Below are 19,306 nucleotides of genomic sequence, written 5' to 3'. Positions count from 1 at the left end.
TGTCTCTCTTTTGTTACAGATTATCAAATTCAGCAGCTGTTGGAGTCTTCTAACTATTGAAAGGTAACATTTGACATATTTTATATAAAAAAAATGTTTCGCACAATTTTGTCCTGATACACCTTAAAATACCATTCAAGCTTTTCCTCCAGTCCAACAAACAAGCAGCACTTTAATCAAAATACACTATATCTTTATGAAACATCTTCATCTAAAGCTGAAAGGCAATCATAATTTACATTCAAACAGCGCAACATTCAATTGCTCCTCGATTACGAATCTTATAAATTCTCCCAACAATACTCAACTATCGTAAACTTAAAACGCGCAACGACATAGTTTGACTAACTACAGTAAATAGTAAACTAAACTATGATATAGTTCGACAACTTAGTAGAGAGCCGTGGCGTGTACTATTTATATAGATTATGTATCTAAAATATTAAATTTGAATGGCTAAATGCGCGCAAATCTTGGAAGCAACTGAATCGATTTGCCATTTTTTTTTATAATATTACTTGTAGTACGAGGTTCTTACGGAGAAAAAAAAATCAAGAGTCGACTGTTAGGCGGTACGAAATTCGCTGGGTCAGTTAGTAATTGATAATTCTCTGTTTTGAAAATAAAGAAGCTGTATCAGACTGCAGGCAAGCTGTATCAAACAGGCCCACACTACGTGAGTCCGCGGGTCACTATTGTCCTAAATTCTGATTTTTGCATACAAGACTGTCTACTAAGTTGTTGGTCTATAGTACACTAAACTATAATAGTTTGTAGTGTATCTGTGTCTGGGTACATTAATTTTAGGCGCAGCTTACAACGTGATTCTGGGATTTGATATTGTAATTGTAAAGAGATAGCGGGATTATGGTGACTTGAGATGAGATATTATGGGCTGGATGATATTAGTTGAGTTCATATTTAGATATCGTGTCGAACTACATAGTCACAGTTTTTAGGGCCTATTTGCAAATTCTTTCTAATGCAAAAGTGATGCATGCTAAAAATATCAATGTCAATTTATGCTAGAAACTAGTTTATGCCCTTGGATGAAAACAAAGGACTTAAAAACCTGCTATCTAATGGTGTCTACCTTATCTTAATATTAGTTTTAATAGCAAATGACAAAACGGTTCACACGAACGCGACAACAAAAAGGGTCAACTTAGAAAATAGTCGGAATAAGCTATAACTTCTATCTCATCTTAACACATTAATTATTACATAAAATTTTGTATAGTAAAAAAAAAAGATAATAAAACTACAGTTTAAAATACTTAACTTCTAAATACATTTTATCTTTTACCTATTTTTATAATGTATTATGTTTATAAGACTACTTACTATTTACCTCTAAATATAAACAAAACAGAATCCCGTAAAACCAGGTTACAAGACCAAACCCGTCTGTTTCAAATAAACAGCGTGTTTTATATTCCCTGCATTATAAAGTCCATGGGACGCCAACGACATGAATATTCAGTGGGACAGCAGTAAGTTGTGGATTAAAACACCACTGTGGGACGCGGGTTTGATATCTGTGGATATAAATGCTGATAAAATGTGTTGTACTATTTATTTTGAATTTGTAGTATGAAGTTATGTTTTAAATCGCGAATTTGTTGTAGTTTCCTATAGTAATTTCACACAAATAAAAATAAAACGTATAAAATACATCAAAATAGCTTAGGATCCAATAGGTTTAAATACTAAAATACAATAAATTCCAAAAAAGGATTTAGCCACCTCCATTCTCCTCACTGCAAATCAGTATAATAATACACCTCCGTGAAAATGCTGCACTTGCAACTACTACTATTGATAATAATAACAATATAACAACAACTAGATATTGCTATGGATAATCTTACTTATTGCGATTACAAATAGCGACGTACTTACCTGTACTGATCAGTACTGATACTTTTGCTCAATATTTCCAGTTGCTCATATTCATCAAATTCTAATACACACAATTCAAATTTTCTACATAAAAAATACACGTGTATATTTATTTTATATTCAAAACAATAATATACACGTGTATATTATTGTTTTGACTATTTTGTGTACTATCTACTTCTTATACTCTACCATTATCTTCACAAACCTTAAACCAAAACGATCCAATATGATCTCCAGCCCGCTCAGTTTCATACCTTAAGCCGGTCGGAGCCCAAAGCAGGAAGATTAAAATTTCTATGTACATTGTTTCATAAGCGAAAGGGGCTCAGCATCTGTGCCCTGACAAGGGTAGGGTCAGTGCGCTGACGGATGGTGCCCTATTTTTGTCTAAATGTTTTATATAATATCTCCCAAGTATTGGATTTATGTGTCCTTAAGGGGTGCTTCACCTGTGTTGTGAGGTAGCTGGCGAATTTATCTCGAGGAAGGAAGTGGTGACAGTTTTTTGTTTTGGAAGTCTGTTAAGTGGAAGTAATGTTACGGTGGAGCGGAACTGTTCTCTATTTTGCTTGGCAAGTTTTGAAAACTGGTCGAAAAGTTAAAAATTACGGATTTTTTTTACGTAAATATAAGACTTAAAAGTAAATATTTTGATTTTTGTTATCAAATTCATAACTCACGTAGAGTGATAGTGATATAGTAACAATTAGCCCATTGCCTAGGGCGTCGCTAAAAAACCGTCTATTAATTGATCTTCAAGCAAATTAAGAAATAGTTGATGATAAGATAAGATAAGATAATATTTTATTTTGCAAATATGGGTACAAAATATGTTACAGATGTTAGGTCCTTAATTATTTAACATTGTTGATGTTTGTACTTAATATAACGATAAAAAAATACAGCAGTGAGATAAAACTTAGATAAATAAAAGTTGTCAAAATGCAGTTTCACACCAGCAAATACATAAATTCTCACGCTATTACCTTAAAAACAAGTGACAATATACCAAAGCCTACACTCCGAGACTTCTTCAATCAAAATAAAAAATGCACATTACTTCACTAAAAAGAGCTCCCCTCGATAATTTAGAGCCATAATAATAATTTCGGCAAACATTAAAGCCATCACTTGCCACTTCGCCGGCTGAGCCTTCATTACATCATGCAAAACCTTCCATAGAGCCTTTTTGAGCCTTTTCGAGTCTTTTTGGGGTTCCGTACATCAATAGAAAAATCTTTTATCAGGATCGTGTAATGGTGTATACTTTAGCCTTACGATACGCTTTGGTAAGACTGGTTGTCAGACTTTTAAGCTTTTGACTACTAAGGACTGTCAAAGATCTCCGAAAATGACAGCCGGGACCTACAAATTACGAAAACCCTAAGCCATTAGTACATGCAAAGAATAAAATCAGAAAACCGTTAAGTTGATTAACGTTGTTCAATTAAACTATGAAGAGTTATTTACGCCTACAAATATGTACGCAACCCTCAGTACGCGAGTCCAGTTCGCACTTACCCGGTTTTTATTATCTTTTTGTAGTGAAGTGAAGTTGCGAACGAGTTAACCCTTCTAACGGCTAATGGTTAGTGGCCAGGGGAGTGTTTCCGTCGACCTTTTCGGGACACAAAGTTGTAGCGAAGGTTGATTGTGGGTAGGTTTTATTTAGGCTCCTTTTTGTATATAACTATGTGCTTTGTGATAACTGTGAAATGTTTTGATGTGTTTTATAGGGACAGGTTTCTAGGAAATGTGTAGTATACATATGAATTGTGAAGTTGGACTTTCGTCGTAGTATTGTGAATACAGAATATAGTCTTTTAAGATTTGCTTGTGGAATTCTATTCAAATAAAATGTGATGTCAGTTTCTTATGTCGTTAATGTTGAGTAAGTAGCTTTATGATGGCATAGTAATCAGTTGCTAGCCAAGATTCCTTTTTTTTAATTTGATTTTTTTATTAACTTATTTTTCTTTTGCTCGTAAACCACGATGCTCTTATCCACGAGTTAGATTCACTAGCAGACTTAGTAATTGCACGCTTATCATAAGTGTCAACATTTAACCTAAATTGATAAATGATTTGATTTTGAAATTTTTGAAAATTATTGAGTTAATGTTAAGTTTTGACAGTGTTTAAATAACTATAGACACCTCACCAAAATAACCCAAAATTAAGCATTAGCTAGTTATTTATATAATGAAAACAAAACATTAAATTCATAGTTATGATTTTCGCAAACAATCCTCTAATAGTCCCATCCATTTGAATCTCCATCACGCACACTTAACCTAATCTAACATAGTACGGGGCTCTAATCCATCCATCTAACCGTATCAAACCTAACTGTAGCCAAACAGTTATTATTTAAACTAAATCGTGTACGGGAGATTGATTCAACAACGCACTGACTTAGCTTCGGATTAATGGCGTAATAGCGAATGGGCATTGTTGGCCACAATACGCATTCAACGGAGCGGACTTAGCTATGGGCGGTGCAGGGTTAAGGTAGGAGGGAAAGCGACTACGTTAACGTACATAAGTTTTTAATATTATTATGATTATAGGACTCTTATGGTTATTCAAGGGAAAAGGAATAGTTCACTTTGATAATCACGTTTGTATGTATGCAAGTAAAATATGAAACTCTTCTCCATGGAAAAGTACATAATTAAACCAGCAAAACCAGGTGCTATTGAAGTAAGACGACTCTACGACAACCATATATTTACTATAAGAACAAATATGCATTCATTGAAATAAAAATCTGTATTAAAATGTATAGTAACACAATAATTTGAAATACGCATCATTATTTTTTTATTATGTTTCAGACTATGATTCCAATTATTTTTTGTAAATGCTTTCACAAAATTTACAGTTTTCGATGATATTTAGATTTAAAACAGCAACGCGATTCTCTGCAGTCGGTACTATCAAGTATCGAAAGTTTGACATTTAAAATGTACCGCCAAAATAGTTCTTACGACGCCGGTCAGAGGCGCTGATCAGATTTTTATTAAATTTTTTTGGCAGCTAGTCGGTTGTCAGTATTCGATAGAGGTAGATAATCGCGGTACAGGTCTTTTTATATTCACTTCATATTAAAGTGCTTCAATAAATTAAAAAACTTCTAAATACTAACTATCTGCACTTGCGCCAGCAGCCATCGTTCCTGTCCACACTTTCCACCGTGCTCTCACTGTTCACTAAACACGTTGAGATCTATCTATGCACAGTTAATATGTTTGCACACTACACAGCGCTAGCTTGATTAATCTCAAGTAATTCTGCTCTAGGAATAATAGTAAAAGCGTAAGTGACAACAAATACTGTAATCTGTTTAGCAAAAACTAAATATAATATGTGTATTTTCGTACACGCCAACTAAACTCTGTTACATAGAGATTAATTTACTTTGAATATAATATTTTTTAATCACATTTTTAACACATTTTGAGTAGGTAGTAGTTTAGTAGACATGTAGGCAAAGTGGTAATCAACCTCACTCTCGACTGGGAAGAGACCTTTGCCCATCAGTGAGACAGCCATGAGTTAAAAAGAATCTTATTTTCAAAATACACATAGTAAAGGACACATGGATATAGGATACTAAGTGGCGTCCTTTGGTCTCTGTCCATCACTATGGTAAAGAGGCGTGATATTATGTATGTATGTACATTAGTGCAAACTTAGTTTTCCCTTTAATATTAATAACGTAAAGTAATCATGTGGGCTTAACTTTTTACCGCTCGCAAATCCCCCATCCGATTAAGAGTAACCAAAAGCCAACAATAATTACTAAAACAAATGCCTTCCTAAACAATACCACGCGACACAATTGCACTTAAAAGTAATAAAATAAAATGAAATGCAAATTTCAAATAGACCTCTAAATCTCAGCAGTCAAACTGAGTTCATACTAGAGTACCCTTAAATTAAAAACTCTAAAAGGACACCCGTGGTGCTATTTTGCAAGTGTCAACTGTTTCTATAGGCTAATTGTTAAGGGTTGGTTCTATGAATTATAATGGTCGCTTTTAACCGACTTTAATAAGGAGGTTCTGAGTTTGATAGGTTTTTATAACTGTTTAACACGCTACAACTCTTAGGTTCTAGGTATCACGGTTTAAAATGCACTATATTATAATCTTTTTAAATGTGTAAATAGAAAAAAATTATCATATTATTACCTCTTACTTTCCAAGTATTAAACGTTACTGCTAAAGAATTGTTTTTTGCAAATTTAAATGCATTTGACAAATTATTCGTTTATTCGATTTATTTCTAAAATACATGACATGTGTAGGTGAGGAGCATTATTTGTTTCACTATCATTTGAGATAAAGTAAAAATTGGTGCCGTCGAAAACCAAAGATTGTTTCAGTGTGAATTATCGCGCATTATTTCCAATTTATAAATTTCCGACAAGATTTGCGACCTACTGATAATTAAACCACCCCTTAACTGCATTTAAAAGTGAAAAGACTATGACGTTAATGCACATTGTAATTTTTGGGGGGTTCGCAACGAGAGGGGCGTTGTAAATTATTGTATGAAGCACTTACTTGTACTAATTCTAATAAATCTTTAGTGGAACGAATTAAGTGGGTGCTTCTATGAGTTCTTTGTTGAAATCTAAATAATGTTACTTCCGTATGTTGATAATGCGTTTGTTGTTAGAATTACGATTGTTTATCTGCCTTTACAAAATAAAATGTTTTTGTTTGACACTTCAATTTATGATTTGTTTTAACAATTAGGGTATCAATTTATAATAATAATATGTCATATATGATAAAATACGGGAGTTAATTTAAATACCTACCCATGTTAGCCTTAAAATGCCTAACGTTCCGGCGCAGGTTATGTGTCAAATTAACGTACCAAATATCTTGAATATCTGAAGTAACGAACATAATACAAACTTATGTGAACGAATTAAATCATACGAATCAACTATTTGATGAAGCATATGCAGTAGTTGTCCCGATCGGAATTACAATTCAGTACAATTACACATACTTGGTTAAATATAGACCTCATATTATACATATGAGGTACTAAGGAGTATAAACCTTTGTTCCAGTTCTAACTTCAGACTAAAACTACACTACGCCCTCATTTCAATATCCCACAAAAAATACAGTGGAAACAACTCAAAAACCTTTCAAAAACTAGTGTTAAAGAACTTTCATTACAGCGTCCAACAAAGACTTTCATAGTGAAGTGAGCAGAAAAAGTACTAATCCGAAGCTAGCCGCGGGCTAACGCTTGTTTACATGGAACGCCACTCTGTGACGTCACTATGCTACCTATTGGATAAAGTCGAATTGGCAAATGTAGATGGTGATTAGTTTTGTGTACCATTATTTTTTTACTTTGATATGTTTATTACATTTTATTTTATTTTAAAAAGACGAATTGCTCTTGCGTCGCGGGGACTTTTACAAACATACAAACAACGGAAGCAAAGCAAAACCAGACCCGAAACAATTATTTGTGAATCGCACAAATAATTGTTGCGTGTGGGAATCGAACTTACCTCCCGACGCAATGGTAGCAGCGTGGCGACCTTAGCCACTACTCCTCCGTAGTTAATTTTGTCAGCAAGAAAAGCTTAAAATTATTTCAGTTTCAACTTGGTTTTATACAGTCAACGTTATACAAGAAACAAGACTTACTGACCGATATGAAGTATAATTTTTCCTACTATATTTTTATCTTACGTATTTTTATAAAATAATATTGAACACTGAGTATTTTCTCACTGTTCGTTCAAAATATTAGAATTGCAAAGTACTTTTCACTGTAGAAATAAAAGTGATAGATATCATTTCAATATCTATGCTTATTTAATAAACACTCGCTACTGGTTGGAAAGAAAAAATCTAAATGCAAAAAATATAAAAAGGATGTTGTTTGAACGTGAAAATACTGACCAGACTATACGAAAATTATTAGGTAACTGCCTGTTCTGCAGAGCTCAGATTAACTGCTGAAAAAGTTGCCTATTTTTCACCCAATTTACAATATTTAACCCTAGGTTTTTAACTATCAAAGACTCCGAATTTAATCAATATTAAATTAGTTGAAACAAAATAATAGACTTACAGACTACGAGTCTCCGAGTGTCTTTGAGAGCACTTTGTATCCGATTTAACTACATGAAATCTCTCGTATGAAAAAAATATTTTTTTTCAAACAATGATAAGTTACAATTGGTTTATATTACCAATAAATTCACCATTCTTATTCAAATAAAAACATATAACTACTCTACTCATATATTAAACTAATTTTCATCTACATAATTAAATCCTCAGTAACATTGTAATATACTAATTACAATCACCACATGAATCAACAACAGGTCACCTCTCATTATGAGAGGGTAAGACCATAACTATAAAGCCATAAGAAAGATTAAACCATTAACTTACATACCGTGTTCCGTAAACATAAATGTACAGGAAAGTGTTAAGGGGATTTTATACTAAGTTCAAATGTATAACGCGATTTTAAATCTAAGATTAAGTAAGATTTTTAGTATGATTGTCAAGTCGGATAGTTACATGGTATAAATGGTTTATTTAGCAAGAAACAGATAACAATTTTTAATATCATCGGTACTTCCGAAATTATTAACTTTGAAAGTAATTTCAATAATTTCATTACTTTGGGCGTTACTAGTTTTTTTTTTCATGCCTACTACCTACTAAATCTATTTACAACATTCGAAAATGCGATTACATTATTGACATTGACACTGAAGTCTACGTTACACCGCATAAAATTCATAATGGATTTTCACATTTTCATAGCCACAAAACATACCTATTAAATAACAGATATAAAATAAACTACTTTCATGTTTGTATTAAGTTTTAAGTTTTGTATAATTGTAAATATATAATGTATGAATGTAACTAATTAAGTTCTTTAAAATAAATAATAAGTAAATATGCGATAAAAATAATATAATAACGCAATCTACCACCACCTTTACCCATATATCGCCACATAATGGCGGCATGCAAAAACGGTTTTAACACGCGGCATAAAACCATTCTCCCCGCACGTGATTATAACATTATTTCTACAGGTACACGGTTAAACCATTAGAAATACCTCCTATTAGCTTTTTATATCTTCACTCTGGAAAATATATTTATTATTATTATCGGGTATTGTGTATGGTGTGAAAATTAGCTTTTTGATATTTTTTGGAACGTTTCTATAGGTAGAGGTGGTGGTTCATAAATTTGCTAATTAAAAACTTGATCTATAGTTTATTGAAATTCTTATTATAAACACGTAAGTGTGGCTGTTTTTAGGAATGGTTTATTTTCAGTGCTAAATTATTGAACCAATTTCGATATGAAATTTTGCACAAAGATATTTGAAGACCTCATCAAAGCAGTTTTTTCGCAATAGGGTGAAATGAGACATTCAACTTTTTGTGTGTTCGAAGTTGACCTATTTTATCAGTCGCGATAGCTTGAAAACGAAGCAAAACTTAACAAACCCTTTTCTATCATAACAGGAATATTGTTATCTAAACGTTAAATACAACAAAGATTACTAGACATACAAAGAAAAACTAAGACACTATCAACATGGAGAAGAGAAGAACATAAATAATAACTAACTAAAGTCTTATAAAACTCTCTCAAGAGTACTAAGATCACCACCTAATTACATAGCAACTACAATTTTATTCGACATAAACAAGTGCTTACGTCATAAAAATTACACACTACTAGCCCGAACAAAGAGTTCCCCGGAGGCTCTCACTACACGAAGTAACAAGTTTATCAATAAATAATGTTACAGCTACGTCTCGGAACAACAGCGTCGATATGCTGGTTTAAATGGTACGATTTTTTGTGTCGGGACGCAGTCGGAGGGTGAAAATGTACTATGATAAATACATGTAACTTAGAGCTGAATACAATAGCGCTGTAATGCGTCTATAAATTGTATACATTAAAAGTAAACTGAATATAGACGAATGCCGAAATTGTTACAGAGAGCGACTTTTGTACATGCTTTACTTTCATGAAAATGCCTAAATTCACAAACGGAAGAAACTTTACGAGTATAAACAATTAACTTACTCAACTTAATAATATATTTAACTTTGTTGTTGTTTTATTTAAAGACGACTTCAATATATTATTCATGAAGTTGATCTAAACCCATAAATAACTGCAAAACTAAAAAACTATAAAATCGTGTCGCTCCCGTTTCGTTAAATCTAAAAAGTCCCACGTCCATCGTATCCTTGATGCTAATTCTCATATATTTATGTGATCGGTACCATTTTATAGAGCGATCCCAACATTTTGCCGGAGGGCGGCGACCGCATCCGTTTGCAGCAAAATGTATGAATCCAGGTCATTTCGTTTGTATAAACTGTTTTTACGAGTTTATTGAAAAGGAAGTCAGTATTTAAAAATATGTGCTGCACGCTTTAATATTTATATTTTTAAACTGTGTTGAAATAATAGTTAATCGCCTCGTCAACTCTATTGAACTGGAGTTTTTGATAAAATAACGCAAAAGGATAACTAAAAAACTTCGGGTAACGAATAAGGTACCGTAACCTTTAAAATCGTCATGGCGTTTAAAATCCGTTTAGCAATTTACCTTAAAAAATATATGTAATTTATATTTACAAGATATTTAAGTTTTATTTCTTCTTTTTACTTCAAATTTTATTGTAGACCAACCATTTTGTTTCTTACTTTTATACCACGCTCTTTTACCCCACATCCTCCAGACTTATCATATTCTCAATTCTCCCATCAAATTCAAACGCCCAAACAAAGCCATCCTTCAGTTCTGATCAAGGTGATTAATACCCGTGTTATCTGCTTGTAATTAAACATGAGAGGAACGTACGGAAGCGCGAGATAACTCCGCTGTGGGCTCGTTAGTGCTTTGGAGGTTGACTGATGTGTGTCGTTATGATACGACTAAGTATGCCTCCCATTTACCATGTGAGGGTTAAGTCACTGATATTAGGTTCTAGTCGTGAGCACAGATTTCTGGTAATAAAAGCGTATAATCAGCTGCGTATCTTATGTAGCTGATTTTTCTTGGAAACTAACTTTAATCAAGTTTAGTTCATATTACGTCTTGGTAACCAATAAAATACCAGATTAACTTATCAAATAGGCAATTTTTTAATCGCCTATAGAACGGCTAAAGTTGTTATTTTTCTAAACCAACAACAAAAAGAAGACAATTAAAGATTATGTTACAATTAACTTTACATAACTTCTTCAATAATCTTGTCATATAATAAATATTATATCACCGATCGACCACGGCATTAATTATACTTTTGAATTGAATTTATGTCACTTATTCTCTGGTAATCAAACCCAGTACCTTGTAATCTCCAAGCACAAGAAAAGCAGTTCATATGACTCAGAATTTGCCCATATCTTTACCGTGTCTTCTTTCTTTACCCACATCAGTTATTCCTACATCTTGAATAACGACCACTTATTAAATTCACATTCCTACCTTCTGACTCCTACTTAACCCAATGTTTATGGCCGCAGAACATATAAAATTTATGAGTGCAAATAAAGAGATTTATCGAAAGGCTCCATGACTAAGTTTCAGTACCACTAACGATTAGTTAACGCACCGTTTGATAAATTAGGTTAAAATATAGGGCTGCTATGTTGAGAGCCGTTTTAAAATTTATAGCTAAGTTTAAATTCGATGATTCATGATTAAGTGATTTTTAGAGTAATATTTGTTAAGAGTCTTTTAGATTAAAATATAGGCCTTTTGTGCGGTAATAATATTCAATAAATAAAATAATTGCTTACACACTGGTTTTCTGCATCCAATTTTCAGAAACTGAAGCTTTAAGAGAACCTCATCCTTGCATAACACATTATTCCAAAGAAATTAAAATACATAAAAATAAAATCATTTAAAAAAATTACACAATTTTATTAGAAGTTCCCAAAAGCTTCTATGACTATATCAAAAATTCTACGAGAATAGAAGCAACCCTACCGATAGATCGAATTATATTATCAGCATCTGACTCACTGATTGGCTTTTTACCTAACTTTTAAGAAGAACTATAAAACGTCAGAGTGATGTATTTCAACACATTAATTTTCTTAACTTTAATTTAGTTACCTAGAAAATGCTTTATTACTTAGTTAGTCAGGTCATCAATAGTGGTAAACCGCAATCAAATACAATCGGCATTTGGATACAACAATGTTTCTGAAGCAACTTAAAGAAAAAAAAACATATTTATGTAAAATTTTGAAGGGATCTTTTATAGCATTAACTAGTTAGAATTGTTTTTAATACCCTTTAACAAAGTAACCACTATCCTTTAGACTAACCAAGTCAATTATTGTATTTTTCACTATGTCATTGCCCTGCAATGCAGTGCAACATATACCCTACCTCCTTTACTATAGACGGTTCTTTGCATTGTATTCAATTGCATTGCGGTCACCTCTTAATCTCTGATAGTTGTCAACAAATTGATCGTAACTACCTTCGAACATACATATGTATATATTTACATGTATACGAAAAGTCATGACATTTCCTCCTATGGGAAGTTAGAGACCAGAGAACGCCACTTAATACGATCCTTAAAAAAATGCCTCATTCACATCCATACATCTTCTTATACAGGACCGCCGGTAAAAAATATTTCATAAGTATAAAAGTCTACAGGACAAACATTTTCATTTTAGACATTTTCCATTTTCTAAATAAAAACTCTTTTAACTGCAGTCAAACAGACTAAACTCATTAATCTTTGATAAGCATTCACAGTCGATTCCAACGTTCTTCGAAACGGAAAAAACTAAAGCAGAAAATTACAGTATGTCAAATGGAAACGTGTAGAAGCTAATAATTATTGTTGATGTGTGTAATACTGTATTATGAGAAGTGGACTTTTTATTGTGATGTACTTGTGTTACTGGTTTTAGGGTAGTGCTGTAGTGGTTTGCTATAGATATGTTTTGGTTTTAGAGGTTAAATAGTGAACTTAATGTATAAACGTGATATAAATATGTTACGTGAGTGAACCTTGATTTTCGTTAAAGCACGAGCCTACTTGTACCTTTATTTTTGCGTTATAATCACCATAATTTAATAAAAAAATATACCCATACCTGGTCAGCAGTTTTCATGAGAAAGAACAACAAACATTTTTTTTTTTTATATTATGAATATAGTGATGCGTAATCATGGTTTATAATGGTATCCATTTATAAGTACACTTTGTATATTTTTGTATTTTATTTATTTGTTATAAATATACTGTAAAGTTTTCATATTCTCAGTTGCCGCGTTTATAAAAACTACAGTTACAGAATACCAACCAAACTTCCCATAATATAAACTATAGCTTTCCCTCTCTACTCTACAGTCCTATTCGTTCAAAGTCGGCTTTATGATTAAGTTGTCCAGAGCGACAGATCAGTTAATCGTACTGCTGCTTTAATTTCAAACGACGCCTTCAATTCCATCGTCAACGATACATTTATGTGTAGTTCCAGTTATTGATATTATAACGTTTTTATACTTATTAGGTATTTAAGGAAATGTAAGGTTAGAATGGGTATTTATGGTTAACGATTTTTGTCCATGTTTTTGTTTTAATTTTTGTTGATATGACTATTTTATTTTTATTTGATTAGTAGTTTCTTATAGAAATGTAGTTATTACGTAATAAAACAAAATACCTTATTTTTGATAGGTTTATTAAGAAACCTATAATATTATAATGCAACGGGTCTCAAATTTGTTCACCCGACGTACACATAGTTTAAAATACCTACGTTGAATACAAACGCATTGTTACTGTTTATTTTTATATATTTCAAACGTGTTAGGAATTTGCTATTATTAGGCGTTGATCACAAGAAAATAAGCAAAGCATACACAAATTTTACATAACTCAATAACCAAATCAAACCAGTCATATTTATTGTTATCCACTGAAATATCAACCCACATATATATAAAAAACTAAATAAAAATCATAGATAAAAATGGACATATTTAATGGAACTGAAGCGCTGTGATATCCTATGTGCTATTTTTTGTGATGGCATATTTTTTATCAATAGTTATAAAATAGGCCACATGTGTGCCCTAGATTTCATAAACATACCCTAGATTTAAAAACATTTGGGACGTAAAATTTGTTTCCAGTGAACAATGTTTTGGTTTAACGACTGCGTAAAAGTGACTTAAATGTCTTTTTTGTCTTCATATTTTAGTACGTATTTCAATAATAATCATTAGTTTACTTATATGGCTACATATAAAAATTGTTAATAGTTAATACGAAACAGTATTTTAGGTTATTTTTAAAATTTTATATTCTTCCAGTATAATTTCTAAATATTATCTTGTAACAAAATTTTACTTGTAAAGTTGTGCGATCTACCTAACAATTGACATTATGGCCAAGTAAGACGTAAAAGGTTCAATTCCTAGGCAAACTTGCGTGTCTTCTATTCAACAAGTCTGTCAAGAAGATTAATTGAAACCAATATTTAACCCCATGATTTAAAAAACAGCCTCACTTTCCTTAAATAAAATGACCCATCCGGAAACGAACCCAAATCAACATACCTCACTCGCTGAACCACAGCGGGATCCCATAAACAAGCCGGCCAAAATTAATCGGCACATTAAAAGGCGCAATGAAAAAAATGCCTACGTCTCCCATTCGAAATTCCGGTAATTGTCATTTAATTACCAACTAAGAGGGGAGAGGGGGGGAAACATAAAAAAATAAAGCTTAGAGGTTTTTAATGGCCACCAATTTTCCGGTCTGTGGTCCCGAAACCGTTTTAGCCTGAAACATTGTTTTAACGTATCCGTAAAAGTTGAAATAAAAATATTTGGAATATTTTTTTCGACTGCGGGTTTAGTTTTAAAGGAAATGTTTGGATTTTTGTTGCTTTTGTGAAAACTAAACTGGGTGTTTTTGTATACTATACCAACAAAGGAATAACGAAGTGAGCTTTATCCGAAATGCTGTTTTCATTCGTGCATAAAAAAATCAATACTATTTAGCAAGCGAGTATAATATATGAAAGCATAGCGTTTACTAAACTAGACTAAACTGGTAGAATTTTAAAACGCTATTGTGAAACTATTCACGCCTTTGTTTACCAAACTGATGTCTCTGTTAAAAGGAATTATTTAAATCCATGACGATTATTTTCACTGTGCAGAATGGATTAATAATGTACTTCACATTGAATTCAAACGATTTCTGAATAAGTTTCGGTTAACTTATCAGGACTTTAGTCATCTGATAGATTATCCAACATTCCACTTTATCCATATAGCCAGTATCTATAAGGACACTCCTCTAATACGCTACTGCAAATTAGAGGAGTATCATAGGTCCGTAGCCCGAATCTCTATAGTCGGTACTTACGACCATGGAAAATTTTACAGTTTAAATGTCCGGAATAATTCGTTCCTATGGCTACGCTATAGCTATGGCTAAGGGCGCTGATCATGTTTTCATACTACATTATCCGATAGTTGATAGTAGATAGTAGTAGGGAATAGTCAAAATGATACGAGTATTCAAACAATACGTACAGAAATGTACACTGCTTAAAGTAGAAAAAGATTACCAAATACCTGAAAAAAATTATCACGAATGCGGCTGATGGTTTCCGCATAAAATACGAAATAAGTTGCAAATGGAAATACAACAGATGTTTCAGTCAGTTTCGCGGTTTTTAAGCTTTTAACTTGGAAAATAATTGTTTTTTTCGGAACAATTATGAAAAACAGATTGATTTGTTTATGACAGGGTTTAATGGAATAAAAATGGGTTAATGTTTTTGAGATAAAAGGTTTTTGAAGTTGGTTATTTTTGGAACACTGATTTAAAGGGCTTTTTGCAGTTTTATAACTGTACAAAACTGTTTAAAAGAGACAAACTTTTTAGAAAAAACAGCATACTACATTTATATAAAATCTTTATTGTTCTTTCAGAAACCTTAGGTAACTCGCACAGCGCGTGAGTGCAGTAAATTTATTTACATATTTATATGATCTCATGGATCTCGAACGCAATTTTTTGATCACTATAGTTTCAGATAGAGGCCTCTGAATATGATTTTTACCTTTTATAAAAGTATCTTCACAAAACTTATATTTTGAATTTTGAAAGAAACATCTAGTTTTTAGTACTTCCAACATGTTACTACTAACGCAATACCTAAGGCATAGAACTTGGAACCGAGCAACATAAAGCATGCTAGAAAGAATAGGTGTGCTATAAAAGAAAATCCCGGTAGGTTTACAAGCTAAGTACTCACTTAACAACAACTGTATGGCAACGCAAAGGTCTGGCAAGTAGCGCAACGTGAGACAATGCGTCTGGATGACGTCACAAACAAGCGCTTCAGCTAATGAGGGTAACGCTACACTCGGACTACTAGCAAATGAGTCACTAGCTTTATACTTAAGAGATTTTTTATGTTTTGGTAATGTATTATGTTTATAAGAAATAATTTGTTTACCTACCTAACTGTGTTTGTGTCGATTGTAAAGTCCATCAATATGCTGAAGAATTTTTACGATATCGGTACAATTTATACCTTTGATTGCCTCTGTGGTCAGGGCGGTAGTGTATACGACTGTTGGTTACAGGATCTTGAGTTTGATTTTCAGATATTGCTTTTGGGTTTTTCTAATTCATACAAGCTTTTTTTTTCATCAATGATATGCTCGCCCCCCTATTACATGGGACTAACATTGTAAATGACTAAACGCGTGTGTATTTCTTACATCTCTGCCTAAAGTTTTGAGTATCGTGATGTTATGTTACATTTACTTACTTCTTGTATAAGAATGTTACAAACCCATTTTACTCATCAACAGTAACTCTTCCCTGTTTAGCCACTTTTAGTAACAATTTCGCTTATTCCGTACACAAACTCGTAGCAAGTTAGCACGACCTGAAAGCGAGTGACCACATGTGTTGGGCATTCACCAACTAAATAATTCTTTGGACAGACACTACGGTCTACGTCACGCGAACTTGGTCACAATGAAGGATCTCTTTAGGAGGTTGCATGGCTTTTATGTTAAAGATCACGTAGAGATATTAGACACAATTATTTTGAGTAAAATATGCTAATAAATATTATAATTAAGCCAACCCGCGCCGCTTAGTGCAGCTCCGGTCATGTACGGACTATCACATGTTATATCAGCTACTTATAGATATAGATATCGTTGAATAAAAGAAGCCTGTTTGATCCCGTGTCTAAGATAACAAACATTTAAAATTTCATAAAAATCGGTTCAGTCATTTAGCTGCGGAGACGTAAACAGACAGACCAAGCGACATACTTTCGCATTTACCAATATCAGTAAGGCTTATATCCATCCTTATATTAGTAAATGCGAAAGTCTGTGTATAGATACTTTAAAAATAAGTCTTCAGTACTAATAAGTATAATAACTAAATACTTCCATTAAAGGTTAGTCACGACTTTAAACAATTTTCTTTCACGAATAAACTTCGACACAAACCGTTATTCAACACTAAAGAAACTAAACTTTATAAAACACTGGAAAATACAATAATCTATAATTTGAATCAATTTCTTGGCTACTTTATTACATATTGTGTTCGTATCTGAATTGCGCTTGCATTTATCAGATGTGGCGAGCATATTCATAGCTCTGCCCTGCCCCCTTGTTACGAGGCTTGAATATAACAATAACCGTTTGTTCCAGGTTTTGAAACTGGTGTTTTTAATCTGTATTTAGTTGGTGGTTTAATAAATAATAACACGCCTGCTATACCCGGTAGTAAAGAACGTAGGGGTTATTTTTCGAGATAACCTCCGCACTAATAAGTGTTTTGTTGCGGGGACTTTTACAAACATACAAACAAAATACACATACCTACAACCAAACAAGTACCGTGATTCTCTACCACTATCGACTACCGACAGCCGGCTATCGAATTATTTTGTATGAAAATCTGATCAGCGCCTCCAGCGGGTGCTACGGGAACAATTTTTTGTAGAACATTTTAAATGTCAACCTCTCGGGAAGGATAGTACCGATTGCACAGAATCACGCTTCAGACCGTGTGGTTATAGTTAACACAGTTGTTGAAAGTATGCAATGTTACTACAAATTTGCCTCGGTATTAGACTTAAGGCCTGATGCCTTGTTTCTAGAGTCACCCTTGTAGTCAGGAGTAGTTAAAATTATTTTGGATTTCATTTACATATTTCCGTAATATTTTCCCATAAACTTAGAAAACTTGATATCTATTAAGCAATCCATTTACGATACGATTAGAGTTAAACCGTATATCGTTACTATGATGCGAATCCCTCACAATATAACGATAACCACAAAGCAAACATACAACCTTATTTCTACACAAATAATGATTATAATCGCGTGTCGACTAACCTTTCAACTGTAAACTGAACACTGCAACGGAATCATCGAAAGATAAATACAAATGCGATCAGGAAAAACGATTTTAGATCTTATTTTGTACACAATATGGTTCATTTCAACTGTGTAAATAAAATTGTCTGTTCATTTGTCCCTAGGGTGAATTAGTAGTTGAGTGTTTCAAGCGTACTTTGAAATAAGACTATCTAGATAGAAAATGCAAATTTCCTCAAGTTTATGCACGGGTGGAGCCGCGGGCGGGTGCTAGCTTGATTACGCGTCCAGAACCTTCCACCATCGGTACATGCCAACATGATTTGTAATAAACTTTATGAGAACAGACCACCCTGGGATATCGTAAGCTTTAAGAAAGCTAACATTTTAGTGTAAAACGTTCGGACTGTTTCGAATGAAACTGTTTATAAACCTAAACTAGTGTAGTCCAAATGGTTTCGTCTCAACTGGTTTTTCAATAGATATATAAATATATAAAGTTTGTTTTGCAACAAACACAAATCGGCATTAGTTAATTTCTTCAGCTGATTATTGCTGGATAGACGTGATAGCTGAGTGGTAGAAGTTGGTACCTACCTCTCAGTGGTAACAGGTTCGAACCCGAGGCAAAGAGGCACCAATGACTTTTCGAAGTTATGTGTGTATTTGACATAATGTTAAGATGTTCGTGTGTGTTCACGTCGAACTAGCGGACACAAAATCGCCACGTACCCGCGCTCGCGACCGCCACCGCGCCCGCGCGTTCCAACGTGAACAAGCACTAACCCCTCCCTCATTACGGAGGAGACCCTTGCCCAGCAGTGGGACATTAATGGGTTAAATTTATTTTATTTATTAGACATCATAGCGTCAACTAATAGTAAACGCGATGTACATTAAAAACATCAGAATTAACAAGATACAAATCATG

At 33.1% G+C, this 19,306-nt stretch overlaps 1 protein-coding gene across 1 annotated transcript in view; it reads left to right on the top strand.

Moving 5' to 3' along the window:
- The window catches only part of LOC142987691 (uncharacterized), a 397,705-nt gene that overhangs the window by 58,477 nt on the left and 319,922 nt on the right, over nt 1–19,306 (top strand). The window contains exon 3 of the mRNA XM_076136636.1: nt 20–63. The gene's annotated coding sequence lies outside the window, so the exon portion shown is untranslated. The remainder of the gene's footprint in view (nt 1–19; nt 64–19,306) is intronic.

This window comes from Anticarsia gemmatalis, chromosome 3, assembly GCF_050436995.1.
Source record: "Anticarsia gemmatalis isolate Benzon Research Colony breed Stoneville strain chromosome 3, ilAntGemm2 primary, whole genome shotgun sequence".
In the NCBI taxonomy this organism is placed as follows: Eukaryota; Metazoa; Arthropoda; class Insecta; order Lepidoptera; family Erebidae; genus Anticarsia; species Anticarsia gemmatalis.
The sequence above is the reverse complement of the archived record's forward strand: the minus strand, read 5'-3'. Positions and strand labels throughout refer to the sequence as shown.